The sequence below is a fragment of the Ornithorhynchus anatinus genome, chromosome 3 (assembly GCF_004115215.2).
Source record: "Ornithorhynchus anatinus isolate Pmale09 chromosome 3, mOrnAna1.pri.v4, whole genome shotgun sequence".
In the NCBI taxonomy this organism is placed as follows: Eukaryota; Metazoa; Chordata; class Mammalia; order Monotremata; family Ornithorhynchidae; genus Ornithorhynchus; species Ornithorhynchus anatinus.
The window spans coordinates 79,234,199-79,254,015 of NC_041730.1; the positions used below are offsets into that span (position 1 = coordinate 79,234,199).

Here is a 19,817-nt window from a genome sequence, read left to right on the forward strand (position 1 = left end):
CATAAGTGCTATGGGGCTGAGGATGGGGTGACTATCTAGTGCTTAAAGAGTACAGAGATCCAGGATGACAGAGATGGGAAAGGGAGTTGGGAAAATGAGGGCTTATTTGGGGAAGGCCTTCTAGAGGAGTTGTAATTTTACTAATCAATCAGTGGTATTTATTGAGCCCCTACTTAGTGCAGAGCACTGTATTATGCACTGGGGAGAGTACAGTATGAGAGAATTGGTAGAAGGTGGGGATAGTGGTGGTCTGTCATATATGAAGGGAGACATAATTCTGAGCCAGAGAGAGGGTTTGGGCAAGGAGTTGGCAAGATAGAAGAGATGGAGGTACAGTGAGTACATTGGTATTAGAGACACCAAGTGCGTGGACTGGAATGTCTTAGGAAGTCAGTGAGGTAAGATAGGTGTGGACAACGGGATTGAGTGCTTCAAAGCCAATGGGAAGGTGTTTGATGAGGAGGTGGATGGGCAACCACTGGAGGTACTTGAGGAGTGGGAAAACAAGGATTGAACCTTTTTTCCAGTGGTACTTGTTAAATGCTTAATGTGTGCCAGGTACTGTACTAAGCATTGGTGTCTTGTCTTACGCCGTCACGTCATCTCTGGCCCACAGCGATGCCATGGACACATCTCTCCCAGAGAACTCCACCTCCAACTGCAATTGTTCTGGTAGTGTATCCCTAGAGTTTTCTTGGTAAAAATATGGAAGTGGTTTTCCATTGTCCCCTTCCACATGGTAAACTTGAGTCTCTGCCCTCAACTCTCTTCAACTCTCAGAGAAGCAGCGTGGCTCAGTGGAAAGAGCATGGGCTTTGGAGTCAGATGTCATGAGTTCGAATCCCAGCTCTGCCACTTGTCAGCTGTGTGACTGTGGGCAAGTCACTTCACTTCTCTGTGCCTCAGTTCCCTCATCTGTAAAATGGGGATGAAGACTGTGAGCCCCACGTGGGACAAACTGATTCCCCTGTGTCTACCCCAGCGCTTAGAACAGTGCTCTGCACATAGTAAGCGCTTAACAAATACCAACATTATTATTATTATTATTCTATGCCACTGCTGCCCAGCACAGGTAAGTTTGTAGCAGATTGCCTTCCACTTGCTAGCCACTGCCCAAGCTAGTAATGGAATGGGTATGACTCTGCTTAGCTCTCCCTCCTGTACTTGAGATTGGTAGAATACTGAAAACTCTCCAGATGTGACCCTGAGAGGGGCAAGCAATGGAATAGATAATCAGGATGGACACAGCCCCTGAGCTACATGGGGCTCACCATCTTAATCCTCATTTTACAAATGAGGTCACTGAGGCACAGAGAAGTTAAATGACTTCTCCAAGATACACAGCAGACAAGTGGCGGAGACTGGATTAGAACCCAGGTCCTCCTAACTCTGCCTGGCCCATGCTATATCCATTATGCCACACTACTCCGTTTAGAAAAATGATCTGGTCAGCAGAGTGAAGTATGGACCAGAAAGACAGAAAGTAAAAAAGGTCAGCAGGGAGATTGATGCAGTAATCCAGGCAGGATATAAGTGCCTGGATAAATGTGGTACCAGTTGGATCGAGAGGAAAGGGGAGATTTTAGCAATGTTGTGAAGATAGAACTAAGAGGATTTGGCGGCAGAATGAATATGGAGGTTGAGAGAGGGGGTTTATGCCAAAGTGTTCTGCAAAGTGCAAGTGCTCCAAAATTGAAGTGAACTACCATTACTGTGTGATTGAGTTGGCAGACCTGTTTAGCATTAGGATTTTTACCAACACTATTCATTTTCAAAATAGGAAGCTATTGGAAAAGAGCAAAAGGAGATGCTATATCCAGGTGAGAAGAATTCTTAACCCCATAGAAACCACATTACAAGATCTCCCCAGTAGTGTCAAGTATGAATATGAATTCCCAGTCGTGAGGAATTAGGGAGTAAAACCAATCCATCAGTTGTATTTATTAAACTCTTTCTGTGTGCAAAACATTGTATTAAGCACTTGGGAGAGTAGTCATTGTGGGCAGGGAATGTGTTATTATATTGTCCTCTCCCAAGAGCTTAGTAGAGTGCTCTGCACATAGTAAGCACTCAAATACGATTGACAGACTGACATTATTACAGAGTTGGCAGACATGTTTCCTGCTCACAAGTACATCACAGCGGCTTCTGCCCTGTGATTTTGAAACAAATTATAAATATGAACTTAAGAACTGCAGGTTTGAGGGTGGGTTGGATAAAGGATACGTATCCAAGTGCAAGGGTGATGCAGAAGGGAGAGGGAGCAGAGAAATCAGGGTCTAGATGCAGAAGATATCTTGGAGAAGCTGTGATTTTTATATGGCTTTGAAGGTGGGGAGAGTGATCATTTGTGAGAGAAGGGGGTGGGAGTTCCAGTCCAGAGGCAGGACATGAACAAGGGGTCAGTGGTGAGGCAGACAGTGTACTAATGCACTTGGGTGGAGAATGACTTTGTGACAGGGTGGAAATAACAACAGTAACAATAATAATGATATTTGTTAAGCAAATATCCAAGCACTGTACTAAGCACTGGGACATATACAAGATAATCAGGTGAGACACAGTCCTTGACTCACATTACAGTTTAAGCAGCGGAGAGAACTGGTAATGAATCCCCATTTTACAGATAAGGAAACCGAGGCAGAGAGAAGTTGTGACTTACCCAAGTTCACCCATTAAGTAACTGTCAGAGCAAGGATTAGAGCCCAGGACTTCTGAATCCTAGCTCCATGCTCTTTCTACTAGACAGTGCTACTTCTAGGCCAAGGAACTGCAACCTCATCTGTACCAGCAGCATAAATGATGCCCACATGCATCCTGGGCCTGGTTGTAGCCTCATTTTCATCATCTGGAGGGATGAGGGATGTGGGATTCAGTTCAATGCATCATCACCTTTCCCATTTCCCCAAGTGACTCTTTCCACCTGTCATGGCATTCGTTCCCTTGACTCAGAGGAGTCTACGTTTATAGTCGGGGTGGAAACGATATGCTCTCATGCCTGAGGTCCAGGCTGAAGGGAGCAAGAAGACGGTGGGAAGCTGGACCTCTTGCTTCTTGCCCACTCACCCTTTAGCTCTCCAGCTTAGATAGGTCCTTGACCATCTAAGCAAGGGAATAATCAGTCCATCAGTGGTATTTGAGTGTTCATTGTGTGTAGAGCACATGCTTAGTGCTTGGGAAAGTAAAATACAATGGAATTGATAGATGTGATCTCCGGCCACAAGGAGCTTACAGTCTACAGAACCCTGTTACTCCCCATTTGTCAGCAAACTCTGACCTTGGGGACGGGAAGGGAGACGGGACAACAGAAAATGGTATCAGAGCACTGGTCACCACTCCCTGGACAATAAGTCTTCATGGTTCCGCTGGGCACACATGTCAGAGGTAGAATAAGAGCACCACAATAACAATTACAACCACATGATGTGCTGTTTCTGAGAATTGGACAAAAACTGCAAATTACCTAGGTCTATGGTTACCATGTGAGAGGGGTATCTACAAGGAGATTAATATTTGTATGCATTTTTTTTATTTATTATGGTATTTGTTAAGTGTTTACTATGTGTCAAGCACTGTTCTAAGTGCTGGGGTGGCTGCAAATTGAACAAGTTGGAAACCACCCCGTCCCACGTGAAGCTTACAGTCTAGTTGGCGGCGCAAGCACTGAATCCCCATTTTACAGTTTAGGAAAATGAGACACAGAGAAATTCATGACTTGCCCAAGGTCACATAGACAAGTGGCAAAGCTGACATTAAAACCCAAGTCCTCTAACTTCCAGGCCCATGTTCTTTCCATTAGGTCATGCTGCTTCCCACAAGGCACAGAAAAGTCACAATGTCAAAGTCCTTCAGAAAAATCAGTAACTTTTCCTCAACCATGATGATTCATCAAAAGGCTCATCCTCCTGCATTTTGACTCTCCTCCTTCCCCAGAATGAAATTCATTTACCTACTGGTTGGGGATCTAGAAAATTAATCTGTGATTTCATATTTGGGTGAATGTCCTTGAAAGTTTCCATTTTCCTTGGTAATTGCCATTCCTGCAGCATCCAAAGGTTTCGAATGCAATTTTTTTTTCCCTTCCCTCTGAATAGAGTTTAGGCTCAAGAGCTAAAGTCAGATATACCCTTAAACCACACTTTTCCTATTAATTATTCCTCTTCTCACTTTGTTTCACCTTCTATACCATTACCTTTCCCTTCCATAATTGTCTGTCTCTTTCTTTCTACATTTCTGCCTTTAAGTCTTACAGTCAAATGCAAGGTGAGAAGATACATTAAGAAATCATTGCTTTCTCACTTCTGAAATCAGTCTAATATTTTAGAGTTTTAGGATAGCACCAGCTGAAGCGGCAATGTCATCCTTGAAAAGTGACTCAGCCTCTCTCCATAGATCTCAGATGCAACATCCTATATTATTTACTTAATGTGAACACGGTCCGTACCACTAAGCTACTTCAGAATCTCAGAAAAAAAAGTGGAAGTGTGCATACATTCTAGTCATGCTAATTTCAAAGTTTCCACACAGTTAAGCTACATTCATATTTATTAGCCTTGAAAACACATTGCAGAAATCAACACATTATGCTTATCTGTACCCTTGTTTCTGCCATAGTGATAGCAAACAGTGATAAACTAGCATTTTTGGCTGATCTAGAGGCAGACATAATGGAAGCTTCATAGATGAGGCACACTCATTGAGTATGTCCACCCCGAATGAAGGATGGGTATTTCTAATATATGGCTACTGGTGTATTGGCATAATGAAAGAGCAGGGATTTTGCTGCCAGCCTTCTGTCTGCTGTGAATGAGCTCACAAAGGACAGGTGCTACACAGATGAAATCAAAGAGAAGCTGCCTCTATCTCTTGTTATGTTGAAGTCACCCCAACTTCAATCATATTTATTGAGTGCTTACTGCATGCAAAGCACTTGAGAGAGTACACTACAGCAGAGTTGGTAGACAAAATGGGTCAGTAATGGGCTGGAGAATCTCCAGGGAAATGAGGTGGAAGAACAGCCTCCAATCACTACCAGACCTGTTTCAGCATCAAACTTTGGGATTCTTATGAAAGCATTAATCCCCTAGTTTAGAACATCTTCTATAGTTTTGGCAAAGTGTTGTTCGCTTCCAGTCTGATTCCTCGGGCAGCTGGCGGCTTCACCATCCATCAGTAGTAGAAATCTTTTGTACCTACTTCCTGTTGAAAATGCATCCTCAGATGCCCTAGCACTAGGAGAAAGTGCATCGGAAATAAGAGGTTGCCCCTCTCTGCATTCCATCTGCATGCCAGCTCTTTAAAGTCTCTGCTGCCCTCATTTGCCCTGGAGAGCAGAAACTACAGTTGAAAAATGCTTGTGGGTAGTGTTATAAAAATCAGCAGAACACACCATTTCACTGTCAGTAGAAATCTCTCACACTGAATATGAATCCTAGATAAAACCCAACTGATGATTCCTGCTGATAGTTTCTGTTTTCAGAAACAGGAGAAGTTTTTTTCATTTGTACCCCAGAACTGTCTCTCTTGTAGTGGAGAGAGCACAGGCCTGGGAGTCAGACTGTCATTGGTTCTAATTCTGGCTCTGCCACTTATCTGCTGTGTGGCCTTGGACAATTCACTTCTCTGTGCCTCAGTTACCTCATCAGTAAAATGGGAATTAAGACTATGAGCTCTATGTGGGACTGACTGTATCCAACCCAATTTGCTTGTATCCTCCCCAGTGCTCAGTACAGTGTCTGGTATATAGTAAGTGCTTATCAAACACCATTGTTATCATTTATAATAATAGTAATGATAACAAATACCATGATTATTACTAAGTGCTTCCTACATGCAAAGTGCTGAGATAGATGCAAGATATTCAGAACAGCATAGTCCCTGTCTCACATGGGGCTCACAGTCTAAGAGAGAGATAGAGACAAAAAGAATAGGCATTTATTTCCCCTTTTACAGGTGAGGAAACAGGCACAGAGAAGTTAACTTACTTGCCCAGGGTCACACAGTAGGCAAGTGACAAAACTAGAACCCACACCTCTTGACTCCCAGTCCTATGTGTTTCAATATGTCTTCTTTGTAGCAGAAAAACTGATGAGATCAGCCCAAAAATGGAAAAAAAAAATAAATTTCATAGGAAAAAATATGCATGTGAGTACTGCAGTGTGTCAAATAGAAATATATTTACATATGAAAATCAACTATTTGCGGGGGACCACCAAATTTAAACTGCACAGAAGCTGCAGGATCTTGGTGGAAGTCAGTGATGAGAGGAAGACTGGCTTTATTGCTGGGCTGTCTTATCCTGACCTTTGCAGGACAGACAATTCCTTCTGGCTGATGCTGTTAAGAGTCAGACCTCTTAGGAAAACAACTCCAACTTGCAAAGACTATTAGAGCCAATGCCAATTCAAACCTTTGCAATTAGATTCTCCTATTAGCACCCTGGTGTCAGGGCCAGAGGAGCCTGCTGCATTTCAGAATGAGCCATTTTTTACTGTCCCTATGTGCTTTCCCAGGCAATAAAGTCGCTGCATGGACCATGAGGGAGATGGTGCCGAATAGGATTGTGTGATAAGACTTAGCACGGTTGTCCTGTGCTCTTGGTCCTCCTGGGGCTACCTACTCAAATAAGGGAGTCACTTTTCTCCTGCTCCAAGGCCTCACTAAAATAAAATTATCTTTAAGTTGGCTTCAACTGTTTGCAATCAGCTGAATCTGAAATTGCATCTAGGAGTATTCTAGTAAATATTTTGACTCATTCTTATAGCAGGTGCACAACCAGGAAGACAGGAGCTAATCCAAGACCTTAGGCTAATGGTGTCCATTTAACAAGTTGCTCCTTCAGTGTATTTATTGTCCGGATGCATCTCTCCCATTCCATTCCTAGGGCCACTGGGATTACAACTCTGTGTTCTAAAGGGAGTGAGGTAAACAGTTAGGGAAACTGAGCCTTCCATCCCAAGTCGTGATATCTAACTTCCCCCAAGGAGGCATGAATGCTTACAGAAGAGATGACTTCAGGCCCTCTAGACTGTAAGCTCCTCGTGGACAGGGAACATGTCTACCAACTCTGTTGTATTATGCTCTCCCAAGTGCTTAGTAGAGTGCTCTGCACAAAGTAAGTGCTCAATAAACACCACTGATTGATTGAATGATGACCCTGCTGAGAGAGATCATATCCACAGGTGTATGTGATATATTGACAAATGCTTGAACACTGTTCCCTCTGATGGTACACTCTTGCACATCTTATGGCCTTTTGTCATTTGGGTGAGCATTGTTCAAGTGTCATTGGTTAAGAGGGATAAAGCTATGCCCTGCACCAAGCACTTGAATTGTTTGCACAGGTTATGAAGGTTTTCATAAAGCTATCCACACTCTTTCCTCTGCCACTGCTGTACCCAGAAACACACACTGGAAGAAACATGAGGGGTAAAAAAGGGGAAATTCTGTAGTCACCAAATAGTGGTATCTCTGAATTCTCAACAGCCACAGACATCGCTGTCACCTCACCCAGTCAGTAAACTACCTTGTAATATGATATAGAGTGACTTAGTATTCAATCATATTTGAGTGCTTACTGTGTGCAGAGCACTGTACTTAGCACTTTGGAGAATACAGTACAATAAACAGATACAATGAATGAATACATTCCTTTCCCAGACCTAATTTACAACTAGAAGGGAGGAAGGGGAGGACAGACATTAATATAAATAAGTTAGATACGTACTTAAGTGTTGTGGGTCTGAGACGAGAGACGAGCAAAGGGAGTAAATGGGGGTGACGCAGAAGCGAGTGGGCGATGAGGAATTGAGGGAAGGAATGAGGGAAGTCAGGGAAGGCGTCCCAGAGATGTGTCTTCAATAAGGCTTTGAAGGTGGGGAGAGTAATTATCTGGCTGATTTGAGGTGGGAGAGCATGCCAGGCCAGAGGTGGGACATGGCCGAGGGGTCGGTGGTGAGATAGGTGAGATTGAGGCACAGTGAGAAGGTTGTTGTGAGAGGAGTGAAATGTGAAGGCTGGGTTGTAGAAGGAGAGTAGTGAGGTGAGGTAGGAGGGGCCAAGGTGATGGAGAGTTTGAAAGCCAATAGTAAGTTTTTGTTTGATACAGAGGTGGATAGGCAACCACTGGAGATTTTTGTGGGGGGGGGGGGAGGGGAGGAGGGGGGAGGAATGAAGGTATGTCCTAAATGTTTCTGTAGAAAGACAATCTGGAAAGTTGGGTGAAGTATGGACTGGGGAGAGGCAGGAGGTTGGGAGGTCAGCAAGGAAGCTGATGCAGTAATCCAAGCAAAATAGGATGAGTGAGTGTATTAATGTGGTAGCAGTTTGAATACAGAGGAAAGGGCAGATTTTAGTGATGTTGTTGAAGGTGGGACTGACAGGATTTAGAGATAGATTGAATATGTGATATTGGTACAGATCAGGAGAGTATTTTCCACTTTGTGGACAGGGAATGTGTCTACCACCTCTGCTATATTGTAGTCCCCTAGGCACTTAATACACTGTACTCTCACAATGAACTCTCAATAAATACAGTTGATTGATTTCTAGAAAGTAGAAAGTCATTCCTTTAATACCTAAGCCAATACTCTACATGTGTGGCTTATGCATTTAAAGACAATATTACTGATAGGGACTCCACTACCCAAAGCCTACATCTGCCTCAACCTAGAAGGACCAGGTAAATCAAAAAACAAAGACCCTAACCTGAAAAGTTAAGTGACTTGTCCAAGGTATCACAGCAGAAAGCCCAGGCCTGGGAATCAGAAGACCTGGCTACTAATCCCACTCTGCCAACTGTTTGCCGAGTGACCTTAGGTAAGTCACTTTACTTCTCTGTGCCTCAGTTCTCGTGTTCTCCCTCCTACTTAGACTGTGAGCCCAATGCAGAATGGGCCTGTGCCCAATCAATCAAATTCACTTGTATCTATCTCAGCACTTAAACAGTATTTGACACATAGTAAGAACTTAACACCATAAGAAAATGTTAGGAGACATGATCCCTACCTTCAAAGATATTACAATCTAGGACATTATGCACAAAATACATTACAGATAGGAGGAAGTGCTTAAATCAGGCATGGAAACTGATAAAAACCAAACTGTTTTAGAGGGTTATATGGGTATAAGAGCTCATTTGGGTGTTGGAAGGATATGACCACCTGGAGAAAAGAAAAACCAATATTGTACTTTGCTTGAGTGCTTAGTACAGAGCTCAGCATCTAATAAGTACCACTGACTGAGTGACCAGAAAAATCCTTCTGAGGTGGGATTTCATTGTTAAAGTGAATATGAAAGAGCTGGGGCAAGAAAGATGGGGCTCAAATGGACAGTCCTTCTGGAAGTAGGTGACTTTTTGATGGGGGTGAGGGATAGGATTTTGTGAATTTAAGTGAAATGGGAGATTTCCATGCAGGGAGAAAGGTGTGAAAGTGAGTCAGAGATGGAAAAGTGACAAGCATGATAGTTATGCAGTAAGCTTAGAAAATGACTAGGAAATTACAATTTTAAGAAAATCATCTGTGGAACTGTATGTTGGATAAACTGGACAGGGAAGAGACTGGAGGCGGGAAGACCTATGAATGGGCTGGTAGCAGTAATCTAGCCAGATGGTGGGGAGGATGGAGAAGGTACATGAAACATTATAAATAAAGAAATGGCACAAAAAAAAGGATAGAAATTGCCTGTTTTTAATTTAGTTTGAGAAGATCTAAAGCAGCACTATGCACGGGTGATATTTCCATGAAGACAATGACGACTTATTACAACTAAAAGAACCAAGAAAACTGGCAGGGAGACAATGTTCCAGAGACCTGGCTTTTATTCATTCATTTGTTTATTGAGCACTTACTGAGTGCAGAGCACTGTACTAAGCATTTGGGAGAGTACAACAGTAAACAGACATATTCCCTACCCACAAAGAGCTTACAGTCGGGGGGGGGGGGGGAGGGAGGAGCCAGACATTAATATAAAAAAAAATGTTACAGATATGTACATAAGTTCTGTGGGGCTGGGACGAGGGATGAATAAAGGGAACAAGTCAGGCGATAAAAAAGGAGTGTGAGAAGAGGAAATGGGGCTTAGTAAGGAAGGTCTCTTGGAATAGATGTGCCTTCAATAAGGCTTTGAAGGTGAGGAGAGTAATTGACTGTTGGATTTGAGGAGGGAGGGTGTTCCAGGCCAGGGTCAGCAGTGAGATAGATGAGATTGAGGTACAGTGAGATGGTTAGCATTAGAGAAGCAAGGTGTGCAGGCTGGGTTGTAGTAAGAGTATTGAGGATAGGTAGGAAGGGGCAATGTGACTGAGTGTTTTACAGCTAGTGGTGAAGAGTTTTGTTTTTTTTTTTTTTGATATGGAGTTGGATGGGCAGCCACTGGAATTCCTTGAAGAGTAGGGAACATGTCCTGAATGTTTTTATAGAAAAATGATCTAGCAGCAGAGTCAAGTGTGGACTGGAGTGGGGAGAGACAGGAAGCAGGGAGGTCAGCAAGGAGGCTGATATAGAAATCAAGGAGGAAGAGGATAAGTTATTGTATTAATGGAATAGCACTTTGGAGGGAAAGGAAAGAGCTGATTTTAGCGATGTTGTAAAAGTGGGACCGAAAGGACTTAGTGATAGATTGAATACGTGGGTTGTATGAAAGAGAGGAGTCAAGAATAATGTCAAGTTTCTGGGCTTGTGAGACAGGAAGAATGATGGTGCTGTCTACAGTGATGGGAAAGTCTCCAGGAGGACAGGGTTTTGAGTGGGAAGATAAAGAGTTTTGTTTTGGACATGTTAAGCTTGAGGTGTCAGGAGGATATCCCAGTAGAGATATCTTGAAGGCAAGAGGAAATGTGAGACTGCAGAAAGGGAGAGATCAGAGCTGGAGATGCAGATTTGGGGGTCATCTGCATAGAGGTGGTAGTTGAAGTCATGGGAACAAATGGGATCTCCAAGGGAGTGAGTGCAGATGGAGAATAGAAGAGGACCCAGAACTGAACCTTGAGGGATCCCCACTGTTAGGGGGGTGAGAGGCAGAGGAGGAGCTCGCAAAGTAGGAGCTCACAATGGAGACAGAATAATCCACCAGACAGATAGGAGGAGAATCAGGACAAGACAATTTCAGTTAAGCCAAGGTTGGATAATGTTTCCAAGAGGAGGGTATGTCGACAGTGTCAAAGGCAGCTGAGAGGTCAAGAAGGATTAGGATGGATTAGAGGCCATTGGATTTGGCAGTGAGATCACAGGTGACCTTTGAGAGGGTGGGTTTCTGTGGAGTGAAGGGGATGGAAGCCATATTGAAGAAGGTCAAGGAAAGAACTGGAGGAGAGGAATTTGAGATGGTGAGTGCAAACAACTCACTCAAGGAGTTTGGAAAGGAATGGTAGGAAGGAGTTAGGGTGATAACTGGAGGGAGCTGTGTGGCCCAGGGAGGGTTTTCAAAATTTTTTATAGATAGGTGAGAAGTGGGCATGTTCGAAAGTGGTAGGGAAGAAGCCATTGGGGAGTGAACAGTTGAAGATGGCTTGTTAGGTAGGGGGTCCATGTTTTATAAGATATGAAGGAATGGGATTGGATGTTCAGGTGGAGGGGGTGGATTTTGAGAGAAGGCAGGAGATCTCTGAAGATACTGCTAGGAAAGATGGGAGAGTTGAAGAGGGGGAAGGAGAGATATTAGGGAGATAATGCCTGATAGTGTCAATTTTCATAATTAATTAGGTGGTCAGGTCATTGTGTGCAAGGAATGGAGGAGGCAGGGGGGTAGGGGGCCTGAGGAGGGAATTAAATGTCTGGAACCACTGGCAAAGGTGATGTACATGGGTATCTAAAAAGGTGATGTACATGGGTATCTATAATGGAGGAGAAATAGTTTTGCTGGGCAGAAGAGAAGACAGCATTGAAGCACCAAGGAGGATGCTTGTATTTGGAAGTGTGCAGGAGGATTATGCAGGTGGACTAAGCTCGTTGTGGGCAGGGAAGGAGCCTACCAATTCTGCTATACTGCACTCTCCCAAGTGCTTAGTACAATGCACTGCACACAGTAAGTGTTCACTAAATACCACTGAGAGAAGAGAAGTATGCAGGAGAATACGCACAGGATGTTGGCTTCAGCCCACAGTATACCAACCGCCTCCCCAAAAAGGGTATTCTGGCATCAGAAGGAGAGGTGCAAAGGCTGATGTCAGAATTGTCACTGCCACATGCCACTCAGGACCCTCCGGGAACTCTGTCTACATACCCCTGATATTGTCCACATCACTGCCCAGCATCCACAGCAGGAATGAGTCACCCAGATTAGCAGAGGGATTTAAACCACAGGCTTGGCCTCTGGCCTCCTCCTTTCCCTCCTAGGTCAAGGAAGTGTCGGGAACAACATTATTCACATTATTATGGACCATTGACTTTTGGGTGTGAGCTAAGAAGTCCCTATTTTAATGGAGGAGGTAAAATATGAGTGATGTATTGAGTATTATTAAAAGCAAGATGACTGTTAATAAAAAGATTTGACAGTCAGAAAAGGTCTAGGGTGGAACTTCCATCTACTAAAGCCATTTTTCTTTCTTTTTCCTAGAACCATGGTCTGAAATGACTGTATCTGTCATATTGCAATGAACTGGATTTATTCAGGATCTTCATCCTACTGGTTATAAACTGAATGTCAAGTATCCCAGTTCTTACTAAGTGCATTCATGACAGATGTGAGGATAGTGAGTTAATCTATTCATTTAGAAGTCTCAATGAATAATATATTATTCTAATAGCATTTTCTGTTTTATTCATCTTTTAGTCAAGAATTATTAGATGTGAGCAGCTATTGAAAAGAGGCCCTATTTCCCAAAACACCACAAACATTTGAGGTTCTTATATCCCTCTAGACTATAAGCTCGTGATGGGCAGGGAACATGTCCGCTGATGGTTTTATTGTACTCTCCCATGTTCTTACTACAATGCTGTGCACAAAGTACTCAATAAATACCATTGATTTTGGGGGCATACTGTACTAATTTCAGTTTCTAAAATTCACAAATTTAGCATGGGCAGGGTAATTCAGGAGCACCAGAAAAGCCTCCTCCTGGGAGCTTGGTGAGGAGTGGTAAGAAGGCCTCCCCAAAGTCACCGCCCCCTCTTTTTCCATCCCACCCGCTCTCAATCCTCTCCTCTATGTTCCCATCCTTCCAAATAGTATCTTCAGAGTAGATCTCCTCCCTCCTCGCAAGTGCCGCCCCCTCCAGCTGTGCTTCGGACCCCATTCCCACTCATTTTATAAAAACTATTGCCTCTTCCCTCTTCCCCTCCTTAACTTCCATCGTTAATCACTCACTCTCCAATGGCTTCTTCCTCTCTACCTTCAAACATGCCCATGTCTCCCCTATCCTAAAAAAACCCTCTCGACCCCGCCGCCCCTTCCAGTTGCTGCCCTCCCTCCTACCCTTCCTTTTCAAACTCCTAGAATAAGTCATCTACATTCGCTGCCTTGAATTTCTCAATTCCAACTCTCTCCTGGACCCCCTCCAATCTGGCTTCCGTCCCCTCCACTCCACTGAAACTGCCCTCTCAGAGGTTACCAATGACCTCTTTCTTGCCAAATCCAATGGCTCTTACTTCATCCTAATCCTCCTCAACCAACCCCTTCTCCTCAACACATTATCCAACCTTAGCTTCACAGCCTCCGTTCTCTCCTGGTTCTCCTCTTATCTCTGGCATTTCAATCTTGGTCTTCTTCACGGGTTCCTCCTCCCCTAACTGTAGGGGTTCCTCATGGGTCAGTTCTTGATCCCCTTCTGTTCTCCATCTATACTCACTCTCTTGGTGAACTTTTCACTCCCACAGCTTCAACTATCATCTCTATGCAGATGACACCCAAATCTACATCTCCTCCCCTGTTCTCTCTCCCTCCCTGCAGGCTTGTATCTCCATCTAACCACCTAAAACTCAATATGTCCAAGACTGAGCTCTTTATCTTCCTTCCCAAACCCCATCCTCTCTCTGATTTTCCCATCACTACCATCCTTCCCATCTCAAAAGCCCACAACCTTGGTGTCATCCTTGACTCTCTCTCATTCACCCCACACATCCAGTCTGTCACCAAAACCTGCCAGTCTCACCTTCACAACATTGCCAAGATCCGCCCTTTCCTCTCTATCCAAAATGCTACCTTGTTAGTACAAGCTCTCATAATATCCCAGCTCAATTACTGCATCAGCTACCTCTCTGATCTCCCATCCTCCTGTCTTCTTCCCGCTTCAGTCTATATTTACTCCGCTGCCCGGATTATCTTTCTACAGAAATGATCTGGGCATGTCACTCCCCTCCTCAAAAACCTCCAGTGGTTGCTTATCAACCTTGGCATCAAGCAAAAACTCACTTTTGACTTCAAAGCTCTCCATCACCTTGCCCCCTACCTCACCTCCCTTCTCTACTTCTACAGCCCACTCCATACACTCCACTTCTCTGCCGTTAACTTCTTCATTGTGCTTCATTCTCACCTGTCCCGCCATCGACCCCTGGCCCATGCCCTACCACTGACCAAATGCCCTCCCTCTTCACATCCACCAAACTCTTTTCCCCTCTTCAAAGTTCTGAGCTCACCTCCTCCAGGAGGCCTTCCCAGACTGAGTACTCCCCTTTCCCTCTGCCCCTCTTCCCCTCCCCATTCCCCCTACTCCCTCCCTCTGCTCTACTCCCTTCTCCTCCCCACAGCACTTGTGTATTTATTTATTACTCTATTTTATTAATGATGTGTATATATATCTGATTCTATTTATCTATTTTGACAGTATTGCTGCCTGACTACTTGTTTTGCTGTCTCCCCCTTTTAGAGACTATGAGCTAGTTGTTGGGCGGGGATTGCCTCTATCCATTGCCTAATTACACATTCCAAGAGCTTAGTACAGTGTTCTGCACACACTAAGTGCTCAATAAATATTATTGAATGAATGAATCGGCCACTGAGAGCAAACTCTGTTAAGTCAGGTGGGACAGTATCACAGTCTCCATCCCCATTTTACAGATGGGGGAACTGAAGCACAGAGACGTGAGATGCTTGTCTATGGACACACAGCAGACAAGTGGAGGAGCTGGCATTAGAACCCAGGTCCTTCTGACTCCCAGGGCTATGCTCTATCCACTAGGCCATGCAGTTCCCTGTGGCTGGGTCTTCATGCTGCAACCCAAACTCTTCCAGGCTTGCTCTCCCTTCAGCTCCCTACGGCTTCCCAGGGATGTCTAGACCAATATCGATGGGAGGACCACTGAGTCACAGTGCAAGTCCTGAGGTCTGACCCCATCTTATGATGCAGACTGTTCATGCATCTGTTTTGCTAATGACAACTTTCTAGAGATCAGTCAATAGTATTTGAGCAGTTACTGTTTGCAGAGCACTGTACTAAGTACTTGGGTGAGCATGATAGGGGAGGAAGAGAGAATCCCTGGCTTCAAGAAGCTTAGAGTCTAGATGTCCTCAGTGTCCTAAAGAACCACCACAAAAATCCATCTTGTGGCCCCACACAATTTCATACATTTCCTATACACAGAAAGCTCACTGTGGGCAGGGAATGACTATCAATTCAGTTGTACTGTACTCTTGCCAAGTGCTTACTATAGGGGTAATACATACTGTAAGTGCTCAAGAAATAGCATTGATTAATTGACTGATTTTTTTGAAACCTCAAAATGAGGAAAAATACTTTACTTAGTAAAATTGGAGAATACACACAGGCTTTTTTTGGACCATTCTTAGGGTTGCTTTCATACCAACTGGTAAACTGGAAAAATCCACAGTAATTTAAAAAAAAACTGCCATACCAGCCCATTGCTTCATCTGTAGGATACTGATTTTTCATTTTTTTAACTGTTTTGGCTTAATGAGGGTAAGATAAGAATTTGTTGGTAGAGACCTTGGGGAAAATTTTTGCAGTAATTTATAGGCTTACTAAATGCCTAAGATTGAATGTGCTAAATTTCCAAAAACTGCATGTCTAAATAGAGAAGAAACACCCTAGTAACATAGGGACAGATCCTACATTTTGAATGCATTTTAATACTAATTTCAATACCATATCCAAGACTTCATCAATAATTTAAAAACACTATTTAAATATGCTTGTCAGAAATTCAGGATGAAGTTTTGAATTTGACTTCCAGACCAGAACATTTGCTCTAGGAGTGCCTCTTATGAGATTAAGAATGTTTTAGCCACTATGCTGACATTCAATCAAAATTTACTGAGCACGGATTTGGAGCAGAGCACTGTACTAAAAGTCATCAGCATTTTGTGAAGAAGGATAGTGTCTACCAACTTTGTTGATTTGTATTTTCCCAGGATCTTAGTACTCGGCACACAGTAAGTGCTCAATAAATACCACTTGGGAGAGATTCCTGCCCTTGCAGAGGTTATGATCCGTAGGGGAAGAGAGACCCTAAAATAAATTCCAGGACGGGAGAGAAACAGAGAAAGAACTTACACACATAAGTGCTACGGGATGGAAGAAACCAAGTGCTTGCATGATGAGAAAGTGCTGAAGTGACAGTAAGGTGGAAATGTTGAAAAGCAGATATCAATCAAGGAAGGCCTCCTGGAGGAGATGTGATTTCAGGGACTTTGAAAACGAGGAGAGTAGTGAACTGCTGGATATGAAGGGGATATGAAGGAAATTCAAGGTACACTGGATGACACAGGTAGAAGAGATTAGAATTGAGATCTAGTGAAACAAGCTCATCCCAGAGGAACTTTTTGGGTTTCCTACTATCATCTATTCTCCTACCTGTCCCACCCAGCAAAGGCGTGATGAGAGCAGTATCACTTTGATGCCATCATTCTAACCTTTTTCCAGGCCCTCTTATAAGTAATCCTGCCTTGCCACTTGATGCTAAATTTCAAATAGGTGGTGTTGGAGAAACTGATCTAGAAGTCCGACAGATAATTACTCTCCCTTGCTTCAAAGTCTTATTGAAGGCACATCTCTTCCAAGAGGTCTTTCCTGACTAGGCTTTCCTTTCCTCTTCTCCCATTCCCTTCTATGTTGCCCTGACTTGCTCCCTTTATTCACCCCTATTCCCAGCCCCAAAGTACTTATGTACATATCTAATTTATTCATCTATAATATCTGTCTCCCCCTCTAGTCTGCAAGCTTGCTGTGGGTAGGGAATCTGTCTTTTCACTGTTACAGTGTACTCTAAGTGCTTAGTACAGTGCTTTGCACACATTAAGCACTCAATATAATTAAATGAAGTCAAATGTGGAGCCCGGGGTAAGTTTGGGTTTCATGGCCAAGAAGAGCACTGGAAGCTACAATGTTCATTTTTTTTTCTGACTCTCAATGTCATGTGGTCTTTGTGTCTCCCAAAGAACATTTCCCCATTTCTTGATTTGGTTTTCTATTTCCTGTCCAACAGGCATCCCAGGTAGCAGAATTCAGTGACAACATTAAACTGAACTGCCAGTGGAGCTCCTTTCAGGCTTTCCAAGAGCAGCTAGTAAAAAGTCTCATACCTTCTCATGCTAACTCTCAGTCCCAAGAGCGCTCCTACTTCTGAGAAGCGGTTCACAATCACCTGAATGCAATCATGGGCCTATATTTCCAAGGAGCAAATGTATTTTAACCCATGCATCTACTGAAATGTTTTCAAATATCATTTGTTTACTAATTCTTAGTGAAAATTCTCATTTCTTTGTCTTCAGACTACCTTTTTCTTCATGTATGAAAATTCCAAAGAATGACCAGTTGCCAGAATCATGCAGCTGTTTACTTACCATAGTGACTACAAGCAATCTCGCATTATAACAGCATGTTGTGTTGCTATTTAATAGTCATTAAGTATCAACTTGAATCAGTTTTTGTACTTTGGCTTTTATTACATCAAGAAATCAATTACGGAGAAAATGGCAACTCATCTATTTGGCCTCTCCATTTGCAATGAGTCTATTTCAGGTTCCCCTTGAAATACTACTGTAGTACAGGAGATTCAATTAAACTGCAGGGGACTCAAATTGTCTGATGCAAAAATTTTCATATCTCCCTTAAATATTATGACTTACCACCAATTATTTAAAACAATAGACAAATTGCTTTGACAAATATTGTCTTAATAATGGTCTTGAGAGATGCTTTTTATCATAAGTTTATTGAACATGCTGTGTTTTTTTCCTTTCCTGAGCATTAAGATTCAGGCATCTGTCCTCCTTTTTCATTCTTTAAACTTTTGTATGAAGTAATTTCTACTAAAGCTGTTCTGAGGAAGGACCATATTGTGTATTTTTTTAAACATCATTTCTCATAGATGTCAAATGAAGAAAGTGGTACATAAATGGTGGGCACTGTTGAGGTGTTTGGTTTCTAATTCACCCTTAATTGAGGCAAACATTACTTACGTTATTTCAGCAACAAAAGGGAGGAAATGGGGTATGTCACTTCCTATATCCTTATCCAAACTGGGTCACTTGGAAGCTTCTGGATGTGAGTTTATTGGTTTAACAGTGGTAAGAAAATACTGCTCTTTCATCTCTAAACAATGATTATTTATGAGGGCACCCTGTTTATAATTCAGGGTCATTTTGAAGATAAATACAGGAATTAGAGGGCAAAGCATATCTTCCTGGCTCAGTTCATGACATTGGCCAGTGCCAATTGCAACTGTCCCTGCGGATGATAGTTGGAAGCATCTTTTCTCTCAGCCTTGCCACCTACCTACCCAGGAGGGTCCACATTCTATTTCAAGGGTTTCTTTTTTTTTCCTTCTGACTGAAATAAGAAGTGTCTTGTTTAGCAATGCTGGAAGTGAAGAAAAGTCCCGAGAGGAATAGAGAGAGAGAAGCAGAGGCATCCAATCCCTGTCTTGTGTATTCTGTAAATCGATATTTTTAGAGCCCCTGGTTTCCCACAAACATTTTGTCTCCTTACAATTTTGTTCCTAATCCGATTTGCTTGGATCCACCCCAGTGTTTACTATGTGCCAGGCACTATACTAAGACCTTAAATACCACAATTAAATAAAAGTAATCCTCCCAAACATTCATTCAATAGTATTTATTTATTGAATGAATGTTCATTCATTCAATAGTATTTATTGAGCGCTTACTATGTGCAGAGCACTGTACTAAGCACTTGGGATGAACAAGTCGGCAACAGATAGAGACAGTCCCTGCCGTTTGACGGGCTTACAGTCTAATTGACTGTAAACATCTAGCCATACTCCCACCATCCTTTGGCTCGACTGTTCCCCGGCCAATTTCAGGCCCCATGTCTTAGAGGACCAAACCATTTCATTGAGAAAGGAGATGAGCTGCCATCTGATAGATGCTGCTGTGGGAGTTTCCTAGGGTGTCCTACTTACTAGTTGCCTGCTGTGTGATCTTGGGTAAGTCACTTAATCTCTCTGTCTCAATTTCTTCATCTGTAAAAGCAGGCTTAAATGTCCATTCTCCCTCCTACTTTGACAGGGAGCCCCACATATGATAGGGACTGTGTCCGACCAAATTATCTTGTATCCACCCCAGCCTTTAGCGCAGTAAATGCCTATGGTAAGTGCTTATTTTTTTAAATCATCATCATTGTTATGTTGTGGGCATATAGAACTTCCTATATGAGCCCTGGCCCATCTGTGCAGATTTAAAAGCAAAACCTTCCCCCTTTAATGGCCTGCCTCACTCCTCTCACAACCGAGATCCAGAACTAGAAGCCACCCTTACCTAGGGTGTATCCTGTCTGTTGCACTATACATTACTGGTTTAACTGTGGACGCCCCACAATTGTAAACATGCATAAATTCCTAAGGAAAAGGCTGAGGAAAACCACATGGCTGAGTGCAAAAAGTAGGGAATGGGAGTCAATAGGC

General features: G+C 43.1%; 1 protein-coding gene and 1 non-coding gene across 2 annotated transcripts in view; both read right to left on the reverse strand.

The window, feature by feature from the left end:
* NRG3 (neuregulin 3) overlaps window positions 1-19,817 on the reverse strand; it is a 946,219-nt gene that overhangs the window by 843,111 nt on the left and 83,291 nt on the right. The gene's annotated exons all lie outside the window — the stretch shown is intronic.
* On the reverse strand, window positions 1,077-1,214 carry LOC114810933. The gene has a single exon (XR_003758622.1). It is a non-coding gene; the product is annotated as a small nucleolar RNA SNORA7 (small nucleolar RNA).